This window comes from Cuculus canorus, chromosome 1 (genome assembly GCF_017976375.1).
Source record: "Cuculus canorus isolate bCucCan1 chromosome 1, bCucCan1.pri, whole genome shotgun sequence".
Taxonomy (NCBI): Eukaryota; Metazoa; Chordata; class Aves; order Cuculiformes; family Cuculidae; genus Cuculus; species Cuculus canorus.
The window spans coordinates 141,265,079-141,280,051 of NC_071401.1; the positions used below are offsets into that span (position 1 = coordinate 141,265,079).

Sequence of the window (14,973 nt, forward strand, 5' to 3'; positions counted from 1 at the left end):
ATTCTAACACCAAATAAGTTTGCGCCTCCTCTGCTTTCTGAAATCAGCATGACAGACGTGCAGTCTACAGAGTCTATTACCCATTTGCGAAGAATACCTCCAGGAAATTATGAAGAAGAGAATTTCTTAGAAGCAGTCCAATAGAGTGTGGTGCTAGTACAATCGCATTGATGCAGACCATCTTAGTAATCCCAGCACCAGAAAGTATCCAGTAGCAGAAATCTCGTTCAGCATCTCTTACCTTGTGCTTTTACTGATAAAAAATAAAGCTTATCAAGGGTGGCCAGGCTTCTTTGGACAGGATACCATAACACACCGTAATAACCTTATACTTAACTAAATAGCAAAGGAGAAATTCGGCATATATTGAAAGACATCGCATCTCATGAAATCCAAGACACTAGACAACACCTACTTAGGTCCTCTTCACATAGAAGAATACTCATCAGATAACACTGTATTCAACGTGCTGGGGGAGAGGGGGTGTTCCACCTCTAGCACCTCTAAATATGTTTAAACTGCTTTTAAATTTTAAGCATTCTTCACAGACAAAATTCCACTGCTTACTTATCTCTTCCTTTGTGATCAATATGGTTGTTCCAGGAGGTATGTGAGTAAAAAATAAAAGGTAAGTAAATAGTAAGCCTATGAATATTATGGCCTGGGATAACAGCATAATTTAGCACTGTGCATCTTGCTGTAGAAGCAGGTCTTCTGTCTCCTAACATTTTCACTGCTCTCTGCTTCTACAGTTTTCACTGACTTTCCACACAACTTCATCCATTTTTGTCTCCCTGAAGGGGCCTACCACATGCATGATATTATTTGGCATATACAGCTCAGGTTGAATTTGGCAAGCTCTGTTCAGCTAAAGACAGTATTAAAATAGGAAGAGGTGGGGAAGTAGGGGCCTTAGGACAGAAGCTTGCTGGAAGCAAGCAGGAGAAACCTTTTCTGTGCTGTATTCAAGCAAGAGCTCCTTATTGAAGTTTCTCTCTCTCAGCAGCACTTAACTTGCTTAGGAGAAAAGTCCAAAGAGGACTAAAAATCTCATCACAAATCCTCTGAGCAAATCTACTTCATGCTTACCACTGTGGCAAAACATTACAGCTAGCAGAAGTCAATTCTGTCTGATGGCAGAACAGCAGCCGATGTGAAACAAGTTGGTGATGTCAGACCAGTTCTGTAAGAACACATTTCTGCATCACCAGCAGGAATAACTAGCAGTTTTATGAACCACAGGGACACCAGCTTCTGCTGCATTTTTTCTGTAGACAATATAATTAGCTTTGGTTCAAACAGTAAACAGTAAGAACCCTATAACAAACTGAAAGGAGACTTGTAACCCGTCTCCTTAAGAACTCTGTTTCAAATAAGCAGATAGGACCATTTAAAACATTCCCTATACCATACTCCTCTCCCCCTCAATTTTGACCTACAGACCAAGCTTAATTACCCTTATTCTGCTTTTTAGCAAGACGTCAATTAAAGTAAAAAAGAAAGTTAACACTATAACTCCATAGTCTTAAAATGTTTTCCCTCCATCACTGAGAGCACAGCATCACAATGCAAACCACATTAGAGCGAATCTTTACAGCACGCACCAGTAAACATCACTGTTTCAACAAGGGAGCAAAGCGAAATGTGTCTGAAACCAATGTTTACACTGGTGGGAAATCCTGCTAAAATCAAGGGAGCTGTGTTAAACTATAACCATTGTGTTTTAACAACATTCCAAAGCTCATGCTAAGAAGGCTGCAGACTCTGGTTTCAGACATGGGTGTACCTCATGTGTTGCTGTACAGGAGAGCAGAGAGCAGGACCAATAAAATGCAAGAAGTAGAGTTTTGCCAGCTTGGTTTCTTTCTCCCTGGCCTTTCTTCAGTCTTAACCAATACCTATCATGACTTCAGCAGTGTTTTCTCATACACAGAGCAACAGCAAAGCCCATCTCACAGCTGCAGTCTGTTGCTGTACTACCTAAGTATCCTACTTGTAGAGGACACCTCTGCTGGACTTCAAGAAGCCTTAAAGCTCTTCTGCATTGTTGAGACCAAAGCTACACTTCTAACATAGCAGACACCTTCCTGCAATTTTGCAAGATTTAGCAAAGCTGAAGGATAAGCTTGAAGAAGGATGTAATATTGCACCATTCTGAAGAGATGTTTGACTCCAGAAATACATGGTTCTTATTTCGTTGCTTGCTTTGACATTTTCAAAGCAGAAGAACTGCACATCTGGTGCTTTTGTCTGAGCTGGCTTCACAAGAGTCAACACAACCCCTCTTTTAATTTGATATGGTTGAAATTACAAAGAAAAAACTTGAAGCTGAACAGTCTTAGTCTGTCATATTTCCAAACTATCTCTTCAAGGAAATATTGGAAATCAAATAAAGAAACTCACCATAGCACTTAGAAAAATGAGATACTTTTTAGCCATCCCCAGCACATTACTCTTATGGCTCATTTTGGATTTATGTAGGTGTACAAAGCAGAATTTGGCCTCTTCTCCCAGGTGGCCTGACACATTTACTGAAACATGCAGATATGCCTATAGAATTTATATGCATGTAAAGCACATTTCCCTAAACTAAAAACCTCTCCCAGAGAGGCTCCCTAGGTCTCTGTCTGATTTTAGCCTCATTTACTCCTTTGCAAATGAAAAGCAGTTCCACTGAATTCAGTGAGGTAACACTTGTATTAAACTCGCATGAGATGACGTCAGAGCCGTGGTCCATAATAAAACCAGCTGCCGTTAACTATTCTACAAGTTTCCATTCATTAGGGTTTTTTGGTTTTTTTTTGATTTGAATTCACATGAGCAATATCCATGGGCCAAGAAACACATTTTAGAATCATAGCTATTTCCCCTTGCTAAAACTAGAAAGCGCAGTAAACTATCCCAATCCTCACTGAAAAACTACAGTTTATTGTATTTTGTTAATAAACAGAGGTGTTTATGGACAAAACACGTGTGGATATACTGTAGGGAATCTTATTGCACTGCGTAGAGGAAAAGGGCAAGATGACTTAAATATGTCTTTCTCAGGTTTTCATTTTTAGTTTTGTGGGGATTTTGGTTGGGGTTTTTTTTTTAATGCCTATAGCTTCTGGTATTTAATTCTAAATTGGGGAAAACCTTGAATATAAATATTTAAATTTAGCTCCAGTGACTTGTAAGCACTAAAACAAGATCAATGAAACTGGTTCTACGCCTGCTAATGCCAACAGCCTTTCCATCAGTGTCTTTCCATTGCCTTGAAGGGTCACAAGAGAGACAGAAATAATGTACTAGGATTATAATGTTTTTTCCAGTTCATCATACCAGTCTCCAGGCTTTCAGACTGTATAACTATATTTTGGTCATATAAAGTCAGATTCATAATCTGTCACCACTACAACATGTTCACTTATAACAAAACATTTTTCCTACACACACAGTAAATTCCTTTCATTTTTTACTAAGATGAACTGATCTTTATCAGATACTCTCATACAGAGGCAAACACACCATTACTCCTTTTCTTCTTGTTTAATATTAAAGTTTGCTATATATTGACTCCAAGAAAGGAGCTCATATATACTACAGAAGATAGTGAGCAGGAAAGAAAATAAACCAAAAAGCAAACAAACACCAGAAAAAGAATTGGTTAGTAGAGCAGATGGCCCAAGAATGACACACTAACTTTTTGATTTGACACGTGAAGCAATAAATGTCTTTACTGACCATGGAAGTCCTTTATTAGTCAATGGACTGAAGCTTTAAGGCAGTTCACAAGCAGCACAACAGGGAAGGGTGTTCTTCTAAAAAGCATGAATGCAAATCAAAAAAACTTATCTTGGAAAATGATGACTTTCGCAGCCTTTAATGAAGGACCCCGACAAACAAAGGGAAGGGGAGAACCCAATCATGGCCAGTGCAGAGCAGCAGAGTTGAACAATATAGGCTTCTGCCAAACTCCTTTATGGATAACCAGAATGACATTGCACAAACACCAAGCTTGGCTACAAATCATGTAAGATGAAGGGAAAGCAGGGTAAAATTACTCCAAAGCATGCATCATTTACACTTTCCTCTTTTAAGAGGAAAAAGAAAAACAAAGCAGTCTCACATCTTCCACATGGGCTCCTGAAGACTGAAGATGGTAAAAACAGAAGAAATAATAAGTTTTTTTCAACCATGCAACAATGCTTATTATTCAAGGACTTTTTCCAGAGAATCTAGATGCCATTTAAGGAGCTGATATAAAGCAAGGTTTCTTACAATTCAAATACTGAATGAAGAAATGGGAAGGAGATTAGATTGCTAGTGGCTATCCACCATCCTTCCAGGAGCTGGAAAACGGAAGCAGTCACATGATTTACTATTGCATTACCAAGCTGCCACAATCTGACAGTTTATCTTTCAGCTGTGTTAGGGTTCCTTAGTCGGCATGTATTAGCATGACTTCATGATAATGGTCAAATGACACATCCTCAGAAGAACTGCCATTCAGAGACAAAAAGCAGCAGCATGGCAAAGTAGACCTAATTTACATTCTTACTCTAACTTAAAAGATCTTGACCTTTCAGACACTGTCAAGGGACCCAGTTCCACCTTTAACAAAGCACTAGTTAAAAAAAAAACGCAAAAAAAAAAAACCAAAAAAACCCCACCAAAACCAAAAACCTACCTCTTCTCATTAGAAAGAGGTATCAGACACAAAGGACTACCTAATAGAAGGGTCAGTTTTCCTTTACCCTATAAAGAGAAGCAGTGCCATGTATCAAAAAGCAATTTTCTGGTACTGAGAAGCCAAATCACTTGAAGGCTGCCGGTGCATAGCTAGCCTAAAATGCCAGGTAAATCTTTTATTACCCCATGGTAGGTCACCTGCAAGAAACTCTGCTTGACATATTAAAAAAATCATATTACCAGTTGCATTTACTAAAAATTGTAGAGGTGCCTTATCACAGAGCTGCAGGGCCCCCTGGGGGCCCTGCATTTTGGAGGAGCAAAAGACTAGATTCAGATCCACCTGTCCTGTGGCTGACTACAACATCTATTTCAACCGTGTAAGCTCAAGCAGTCTCAAAGCAAGAGTAACTGGATGGTGTGCAACGAGGCATCTAGTCTGGGAGACCAGGCTGATCAATCAGCCCTTATGGCCACAAAATTTCATAGGGGTAGAATCCCAAACAAAATCCCTAAATGTACCAATATGACACAAACATCATATTTCTGAGGTGCTCAGAGTAATGCAAACAAACAATAAAAACCAGAAAATCTCCAGCAAGGAGAGAACCCTATGTAGCTCCATTGCTGCATTTGCTTAATCGTGTTTCTTCTTAGGAAATAAAATGCAACTGGATCAACCACTTACGCCCATCATAGTACTGAGTACTGATCCCTAAGCAAAACAAACTGAAAAGCAAGAATGTAAAGAAAAATGTGCTCCAATGACTTTGCATCTTAATATCTGCGTAGGATTTACACTGCAGAAAGTGATGTGGTGGAAGGGAAATCTCTGAAGGGTGTGTGGAACACTGGGGACCCCTTCTGCAGCTCCCATCCAAAGAACATTGTTCTCTTGCTCCCTCAGAATTCATTCCTACACACATTTCCCATTTGCTTCACTCCTGTTGTCCCATCACTGTCTCTGAAACACTGATGGTTAATCAATGCTTTTGTTAAGTTAGCGCTTTATACCAGGTGAGAATAAGATTTTGACTGCTAATCACAGCCTTTAGTCATATAAATCCATAATAGATGTACTGAAGACAGAGAAGCTACATTTATATACAGTGGTAGAGGAAATGTCTTTTTCTTGTTTGGGTTGTATGAGGGAAGGAAAGGAAATAAGTCTGGTGTGTCTGGTTTTATGAGAGAGGGTTAAGTGGCAAACCAAACTGACTGCAGTTTACAGGGATCTAAATAAGGGAACAAGAAAAATGGTTACAAAGCTTTTAATAACACACAGCAGAGAAAACTCCAAACAAACTGCAAGTGAAGGTTTCTGGTTTTCCTTTTTATTGTCATAAGGCATTACTCCTTGATTACATACTGTGTCCAGTGAATAAGCCATCTACTCTTGTAGCTGGATTGAATGAAGCTCAGACCTTTCCCATATATGGCAGGGCCTTTTAATCACCAGGGAGCAAACGAGCAGTGGAATTTTACTGGCTTTCTGGGTTTGCAGTGCCCTCTCTTGTATGAAATATCCAGTGAATGCTCGTTACTGGAATTTTGACCCAATTTCCTGCTGCCATTGTCCTTTAAGGGATGTGTAGAAAGCAAAACAAAAAGGGTTGGCTTCTGATAGCGAGCAGCCCACTGTGAATTCTGAGTAACTCAAGGAAATCAAACAGATTTGCACTAAAATAACTCAGATGAGACCAAATTTTTATTAATTTTTTTAACTAACAATACGGTTTACACCACTGCACAGCTATACACTATTGCTCAGGTTAAAACTTCTCCCCTATTTTCACCAATGCAGCAGAAAACAGACAACTGATGGTTTAAGTTACTGGGACAGTGATAGGAAAATTCTCAGCTGGCCTGCTTTTGTTAGTGTGATATACATTAGCCACAGAAATGCTTGGCTCAGTATCATCTGGATTGCCTAAACTCTCTTATTCATATTTACAGTAATTAAAATGCTGCACTTCAGTCTTTATAATCCAAGTTTTGTTTTAAGTGGCAAAGCAACAGCTGCAGCTTATCAGACATCTGAACGAAAACCCTCATTTTCATAGCAGGGGTGTGGCTCTGTGTATGGGGCTAAGCTTTTCCCAAAGCCATAAAATGAAGCAAACTCCTCTGAGGATGATACAGGGGTTGCAGCACTCCAAAGCCTCCCATGAAGGATGCTGAATGGAAGAATCCTGTAGCAGTAGCAGGTTAAGCTATGCAGGTAAATGAGACCTGACCAAACTTCTCCAGATCTCGGAGCTAACCCAACCCACTCCCATCTCCAAACACTGTAGCCAAGCTCTAGGAATTTCTTATCCAAGTCTACAAGCTTTAACCAGGCAGGAGCTAAGCTAAATTCTCGCCTGGCTCAATGGTTTATTAAACTGTTGAGAGAAAGAAGGTCATTAGGAAGATGCAGACAAAGTCCTCAGCCTTTGCTCCATCTGCAGCTGATCGCAAAAGACTGAGAGGATATTTTCCTCTGTACAAAGGCTAGCATTAGAAAGTGATTGTCTGGGCTAACAGACAAGAACTTCTAGGTCCTCTGAAACAGTGAAGGTTAAAACATATCCTGCCTCTGCTTCTCTGACAAGAGAAATTTTACAATTTTACCAGCATGAACACTGACTCAAAAAAAAAAAATGGAGAAGGGAGGAGGACCATTTCACTATTAGAGAGTTCACTGTCAAAGAAAAGAATGAAGTGGGAAAAGGGTAGTAACATGCCCTGTGGCAGTCAGAAAGACAACGGGAACATCAAAGCCTTGCAAATAAGAAACAAACAAGGGCCTGATCACAGACTTTTGCTGGGGCAGTGCTTCCTTTGAAGATGACTGGAATCCAACTGGCAGGAGCCTGCAGGACCGAACCTTGACTTCTGAGGGAGCACAGGAACCGCTGCTCCTGTGCTTATTTGCTGAGGGTTCATCCAGCCCCACACAGCTTCTCTTTAGCTGGAGCCAGCTGCTTCGGAGAAGGTCATAAAACAAGCTGCCAACAAATCTCAGGACCTTGGTTTACAGAGCTGTCAAATGTTCAGGCTCCCTTAGCAATGTAATGATTCATGAACACTAGTTCTCCCTCACACCAAGTTATTTAATTTTCAAAAGCACACACAGCAATTTCCATGCCCTTTAGATTTCCACATCCTTGAAGGAAGATTGGGAAGGTCAGTGCAGGTGGAGAGGGGTGCATGCACACACATGCATGTACATGCCCATCTGTGTGCAACAAAATCATCTTCCTGTATTTAGCAATACCCCCTCCTTTTCATATTTGTTGGCCTACAGAGTTACTCTTCTGAATAGATCCCAAACCAGAGCATTTACAGCAAAACTTTATCTCCACAAACCTATTTATAACCCTTCTATGAGCTAAATTCCAAAGATGTTTTTTGCCATTTAAGGACATAAACCAGAAATTGTGCAAACGGGTGGGTTCCACTTTGGTTCACACCCTTCACAGCAAGTCTCATGGGAAATACTCTTTATTTGTATTCTATACACAAGAGGGTGTGGAAACATGTAATGTTGTTTTCATTGCCTGAAATCTTTCCCTAATATTTCCCCCACTGCATCCTGGCCAGGTCCCAGAGGTTACAATTTCAAATGCTCTCATCAACATGAAACTGGACAAGACAAACAGATAAGGTTCACCAGCTTGCTTAGTAGTTTATACCCAAAATCTAGAAAAAGTTACTTTCTAGTAGAATATCTGTCTCTGAACAAACAAAATATAAAAAGTGTATGTTCTTGCTCATAAATCAGTCAAAAATAAGGCTTTAGCCAGTGCTTAAACACTGCATTTTGGTACTACAAATTCCTTATAAACGCTAATGAATTAAGCCCCAGCAGTCCCATGGGTTAGATACAAAAAGGCATGGGTTATCCTTTACTTAAAGATACAGAAACAGACATACACTCATTTAGTGACTCACCAGCTATTTATGACCACAGGAATAAATTTAAAGGAGAAATTACTCCAGTGGCTTCAGATATGGCCGCTTTTATCCTTTCTCTCTTTTCCCTGCTTTCTCAGTTATTTGCTCCTGCCCCTGCTGCAAGCCAGCAGGACAGTCCTTGTAAGCACTTCTTCCTGGCTTCAACCCAAAGTCCCATCAACATTGAGGAGCGATCTTCTAATCAGGAGGTGTCCCTATACTTCATGGACCAGAGTTTTCCCCTCTCAAGCAGCAGACACAAGGCACAGGGAGGGTGGAAGGAGGCATCAGTTAGCAGCAGCAGTTGCTGACCATAGGTGGAGGTTCTCCAGCTCAGAGCCCACCGCCTCACCATCGAGGAGCCCAGCAGACCTGGACACGGCTGTAGCTGGATGCACAGCAGTTGGTGCAAGGCAAAGCAGTAGCCAGGAGGTTTGCTTGTGAGAAGGTCCAGAAGGCTGCATTCCTCTCAGGGGCAGCTAGTGGTGCTCAGGGAGAGGAACACAGTAGGGATGGTGCCGCTAACATCGTTATCTGCTTGGCAGTCCCACACCAGCTCTAAGCATAGTTCCAAAGAAAATACACATGGAAAGAAGCACTTTCTTACTCCGGATGTAGATCATAGAGATAATATAAGAGGGCTAGCAGCTAAGTAACAGTGTTACATGCCCTAATCTTTTTGTTTAATCAAAGCTGTTTCAAGAAAAGTATTCAAGATCCAAGGTTCAAGATCCCCCAGGGGTGGGAGGGATCCCGAATTACTATGTACTGAGTGTCCTTCCCCACTGGGTTAGCTGAACTGTACAAAAATATCAGGGAAGGCAAAAAGAAATTGTTTCATAATTCAACTGTCTTGTGACCTCAGGGTTTCATTTAGAAAGGTCAGATATAATCTCATCTTCAAATGCCTCTAAATCAAATCTCAGGCAAATCCTCCACAAACCATTTGGATGCGTGTAACAGCTACAGCTTCCCAATAAGCACCAACATTGAGAGATAAATGTGAAGACATAGATTGGTGGCTTGCTTCCAGTACAGTTGCCCCCAAAATCTATTCTCACCAGGTTGTGGGGCTTTAAACCACACAGGAGGTATGAAGCAAACCAGCCACTACGTATGCACATCTGAAGGTGGGAACCCTGGTAAGGAAGCAGCTTTCTCTTTACAAGCTGCCAGGGGGTGGTTACTAAGAAGAGACAATTTTTAAAGAATGAAAACTTGCTTTGAAGATAGACTCCCACTCTTTGCAATCACAGGCCTGTGCCTCAGGCTTTGTACACCTGGAGCCCAATCCTACAAACTCCCCATAAAGCTCCTCTCAAAGGCAACAAAAAATTCACAGGATTGTGCTTCCCATTCTGCCCTGTTACTTTTTTAGGTGCTTTCTCCCGTACCCAGGAGAGTCCAGACAAGCACCACATACGGACAGCTAACCTTACGCTCTTGGCTCTCTCTTTCTTAGGCATACATGGTTTCCTATTCCTCTTTGTTCACACGCAGCATTCAAGTGTACCAGGTTGTACACTTGGCAGGGAGGGGTTAACAGCTCTGCTGGTATTTAACAGATATTAAAACCCAGGCAGCCAACAGAATAGGTAAGCAACTACTGAGGAATGATTGTACTTTAAACAGTCCTTGGGAATTCTAATGCTATTTGTGCTGCAGGAAGGAAGTCCTGCAGGCTCACACTTTTCTGTAATGAAAAGATCACCCCCATAGGCAGAGCCATTCCAGCTGCATGCAGGGAGAGGTGAAAAAGTAGGACTTCTAGCCAGGCTCTCCATAGACCCACCCTGGCATCTTTCTCCTCAGTGACAGAAGTTACATCCCAGAAGACAGCTGGCAAAAAAGCTTTGCTCTGTCTTTCTAGTCTCACCACCCAGAGTCAGTGGCACAGTGCCCTAAATCCCCTGTGAGTCCAGATAAGAGTTTGACCAGCGTGCATCCATGCCACACGTGGCCTCATGAATAAAACTTTGAGGAATAAGAAATCTTCCCATCTTAATGCACTTTAATTTTCCCTCTAATGCCAGCCAGAGGAACTTACATCGCCCCTTTCCTTTCAATTCACCTAGCTCTCAGTGCCATTACTGCATTGTGTATCAGTGTGGGGCAAGAAATAAAAGCACAAGGGAAGTTGCCCATTTTTTGAAGCTGCTCCACATCAGGATAATGCTGTGAGCATATGAAGTAGTAATTATGGAAAATCTTATTCTCCTAAAACATGTTTAGGTCATTCACTGTCAAAGTGTATTCAGAGTACAACAGGACTCCCCTTGCAACAGATCCTGCACCCATTAATGATGGTAATGATTTTACCAAGTCTAATCCTGTGAATGAAGGCTGTGAAATTGATCCTCGTGTCATTGCATGCTGCGACAAACAGAATTTTTCAGGTAACACAAGTGATTTCAATTTAGTCTCTTCTTCATAGGCATCTCATCCAGTCTTTCTTCCCTGCCATCATGATTTAGATATTACATTAACACGTACAAGTTTTATTGACTAAGATACTTGCCTATCAGAAAGCCTCCCAAAGAAAGGCAGACTTGTACTTTCTTCAAATGCATTGAGAATAGTTCAGACCCCCTCTACCTAAAGGCACTTTATTTAAGCGAATGGACCACTTACTCCCTTGAAGCATCGTTCCGTTTGCAATTTGTACTAAAACAGTCAATTTCATAGGGTTTGGTGTATGTAGTTTTAAGATCCTATCCTGTCTCCCAAAGGCAGGAGAAAAAGTTATGAAAGTTTTCTGCAGATATGTAGACTCTCAGAAAACCTACTGCTACTTTTAATGAGACAGAGGAAGAATGGAGGCAGGGTCACAGGGTTCTCTGATGGCAAATCATACAAGCATAATCATTCACAGTATGGTATCCAAAATAGACAAATTATAATAAATACACAGTTCTCACAAAAGAAACACACTCCCTCATTATTTTCTTAGAGCTGCTGCCAAGGAGGGAATATGTTATTTTCACAAATTATTCTCCTGTATGTATGTCTTTTAGTAAGAGAAGCTTTCCCAGCTAGGCAAAACTACATCAAAACTGCATACTCTGAAAATAAATACCCCACAAAAAGTCATTTTAAAACAGTTTTCCTGATCATCCTTCCAAACAGTATAAGATATATAAGAAAAATCAGTTCTGTTGCTGCGGATCTGGCCAGAGGTTAGTGGTTTGGTCAATGTCTGCTGCTCCCAAGTATCCATCTGCAGTCAATTTCCTCCCTCCCTTAATTTTCCCAGCTCTTTCTCTGAGAAATTCTCTGCTATGCAGAATATCATGCTATCAGCAGCCAGCCTTGCGCAACACTTTCAAACTGCTCGAGCATGTCAAAGGAGCTGGGAAGGAAAGCCTGCTTGCTGGCTTTCCCCAGCGGCACTCTGACACAAACACAGACTCAGACTTTTAAGAGCCCTGGTCCCACGCCGGAGCATTTTTCTCCCTCCTTTAATGGGAAAGACAACTTCACAAGAAACAATCTGGCATTACGCTGCTGCAAATGTTGAAGGCTGAAGGCAAAAACGGATGCCATCTATTGTCAACAATGCTTCTATGAAAGGCTGCCATGACAGACATCTGCTTCAGCAAGTATCAGATCAGTTACACTAACCAGAGCTTTACTGTATCTGTATCAGTTACACCATCAGACTGCCTTTACAGTCAGGCTACCCTGAAAGTTCAGGTATTACGTTACAAAATTAAAAGCAATTCAACAGCCACTACCACAGTAAAAACTTTAGCATTGCAAATCTTTTTAAAAAAGCAAAAAACAACCAAAATAGAAAAAGAAAGGACAGATAGGTTATTTCTCCACTAATAAGCCTGCAGCAGGATCCCACAGAGAGGGACCAGCACAGGTAATGCCTTGCACCCACACCTCCTCATTAGGTTCCACTGGGGTGGGCAAGCATCCTCTCTCAACACCTAACCAGCACAGATAACTTCCTTAGTTCACCATGAACATCTGGAAGTTGGGGGGTTGAGGGGGGGGGGGATTGGCGGGGGGTGGGGGGGGAAGCGGGACGAAAGAGAGAAGAGGAGAGGAAAAATAGCATCCAACGCTTTCGCACTATTTCCACAGCTCGTTAGATTTTGCATGCTGCTTAATCTCTAGCCGTAACGCAAATGCAGTCAGACCAGCTCGCTCCCAAAAAAATACATATCTTAAGCCCTTACCTCTGGTTGAAAAGTTTTCAACTAGTAGGAAGGAAATGAATAACTGGCTGCTTGGGCAGGAGCACAGCAAGAAAGGCACACCAGCAGCCTCACACACAGCCCTATTCAATAAAACTGCAGCTTTTCCTTGGCCCCTCCCAAAAGTCAATGCTAAGTGAATACATATCCCTTATGTTTACAATTGGCAGGCAGCGGTATGCATTGTCCTCAATTTATTCTAATAGGCAGCCAATGACTACGCACAAGCCAAGGTGGGTTCAGCCTGCCTGCAGAGATGCCTGTCATTCCCTAGGCGTGCTCAGGAAGCCACTCATCAGAAAACCAAGACCTAAAAAGCTCCGAAAATTCGTGCAAGCTGCCAAAACTGTCTTGCTACATGCCCTTTTTTGGTTATCCTTAGCAGGGCCTCTGAAAGTAAATCCTCTGTCAGGAACAATCATAAGAAATGTTAATCTTGGAGAAAGAGGCTGTCTTGTTGAACACAAATGGAGCTTAAAAAAGGAAATACACTGAATGGAAAAGGGCACAGTAAACATATTTACTTTTTGCACCAGTGGAAAAAAAAAATCAAATAAATAATTTCACCACAGCTAAACTTCATTGTGTTTTTTTTTAATGAGGGCCACATGTAAAAGGATACAGAAATGCTATTCTGTGCAAGCTTGATCCTGCAGAGAGACACACGAGTGGGAAAGGCACATGAAAGATGAGTCGGGAGGCTTCGCAGCCCATTTCCATTTCAAATAGTACAAAAGAAATTACGTATAGAATATCCGTGTTCTGAAAAATAACTTTTAAAAGGGTTTCAAAATTTTGATAGTGATCCTTTGCAAGTTGGAGGAGTTGGATAAACAGATTTAGTTTGTAGTTATACACCTATTTATCTAGACATTAAAACTGGTTCGTTTATTGTGAGGATAGCCCTACACCTACATATGACTACCTATATATTTCACTGTCTTTCAATAGCATAGATAAAGATTAATTTTTATTATTTGCCTTTTTTTTATTTTGTTTTGCTTTAGTGACCACACACTACTGATAACTTTCCAAATAGTGCAGTCAGTTTTAAAAATGAACAAATAGATGCAGACTGATTCTGGATTAACAAATGAGCTGCATAAATAAATAAGAAAGTGTGAGAATAAACACAAAAACTACTCCTAGAAAACAGCACAGTACAAAGATCCTAGCATGTTCATCTACTGTCCGCTAAGCAAGGCTGCAGGAGAACTGCTGACTGCTGTAACAGGACAGGATTCCAGACGAGGAGATATTCCGCAGATTCATATTTGACAATAATATACACAAAATCAGTTAGGGAGAAAATGTGTGTAAGACAACTTTGCAGCTGAATGGGCTAAACTATTTTAATGCTTTTCTGAGCCTTTTTTTCTGACCACTGGGCCCCAAAGATTTAGTTGCATACATAGTGCAAAAAGGATTCAGTCTATAGACAGTAAACTAATCTTTATAGCATGAAATAAGAATTCAAAGAGAGCCAAACCTATGCAGCTTCACAGCAAGCATTCATAATTATTCTAGTGTGATTTTAAATCTCACAACTTAATCACATCAAGTAAAAAAGTGGTGTTTCGTTATGGAAGGCATTTTTTATTTCTTTTAACAACCCTTTAGAAACTTCATTTATTTCTAGTTGTCTCCCATGATGCATCTGTGCTGGTTTTAAATATTAAAACTAAAACATAAAACTAAAACTAATACATACATATATATGTAACTTTGGGGTTTAGGCTTCACTAAACAAGAAAGACAAAAAAAAAAAAATCATTGTTCTCAGTCATCCCATTAACTATAGAAATTATTAGCCTATATATCAATGGCCAAGTAAAATGAGTCAGTGACATTATTTAGGAAGAAACTATACAACTCTACTAGATCCTACCATCCCCTAGATTTTTAGAACGCAAAACATTAAAGAATCTAGGCTGAGGAGTATACAGGATTAAGAAATGCCAACATACAAGGCAGAAAAATATATGTTAGAAGTACTCTAACTTCTTTATTTCAGAATAGCCACTGACCCCTGCAAGCTCCGTGTCCATTGCAACAGGGAGCTAGCAGTTATGTGCTGTCTGAAGTTGAAAACAATTGGTTTGTTTGGGGGTTTGAAATAATGTCATGAAAAGTAAAATTTGCATCCTTCTTGCTG

At 40.6% G+C, this 14,973-nt stretch overlaps 1 protein-coding gene across 7 annotated transcripts in view; it reads right to left on the bottom strand.

Moving 5' to 3' along the window:
- CALD1 (caldesmon 1) overlaps positions 1-13,090 on the bottom strand; it is a 191,076-nt gene extending 177,986 nt beyond the window's left edge. For 2 of the 7 annotated variants that reach the window (XM_054061724.1, XM_054061694.1), the window contains exons 1-2: positions 12,801-13,090; positions 3,727-3,803 (exon numbers count right to left, since the gene is read on the bottom strand). The gene's annotated coding sequence lies outside the window, so the exon portion shown is untranslated. The remainder of the gene's footprint in view (positions 1-3,726; positions 3,804-12,800) is intronic. The other 5 variants (XM_054061704.1, XM_054061686.1, XM_054061770.1 and 2 more) reach the window with 3 other exon arrangements.
- Positions 13,091-14,973: the final 1,883 nt, after the last annotated feature.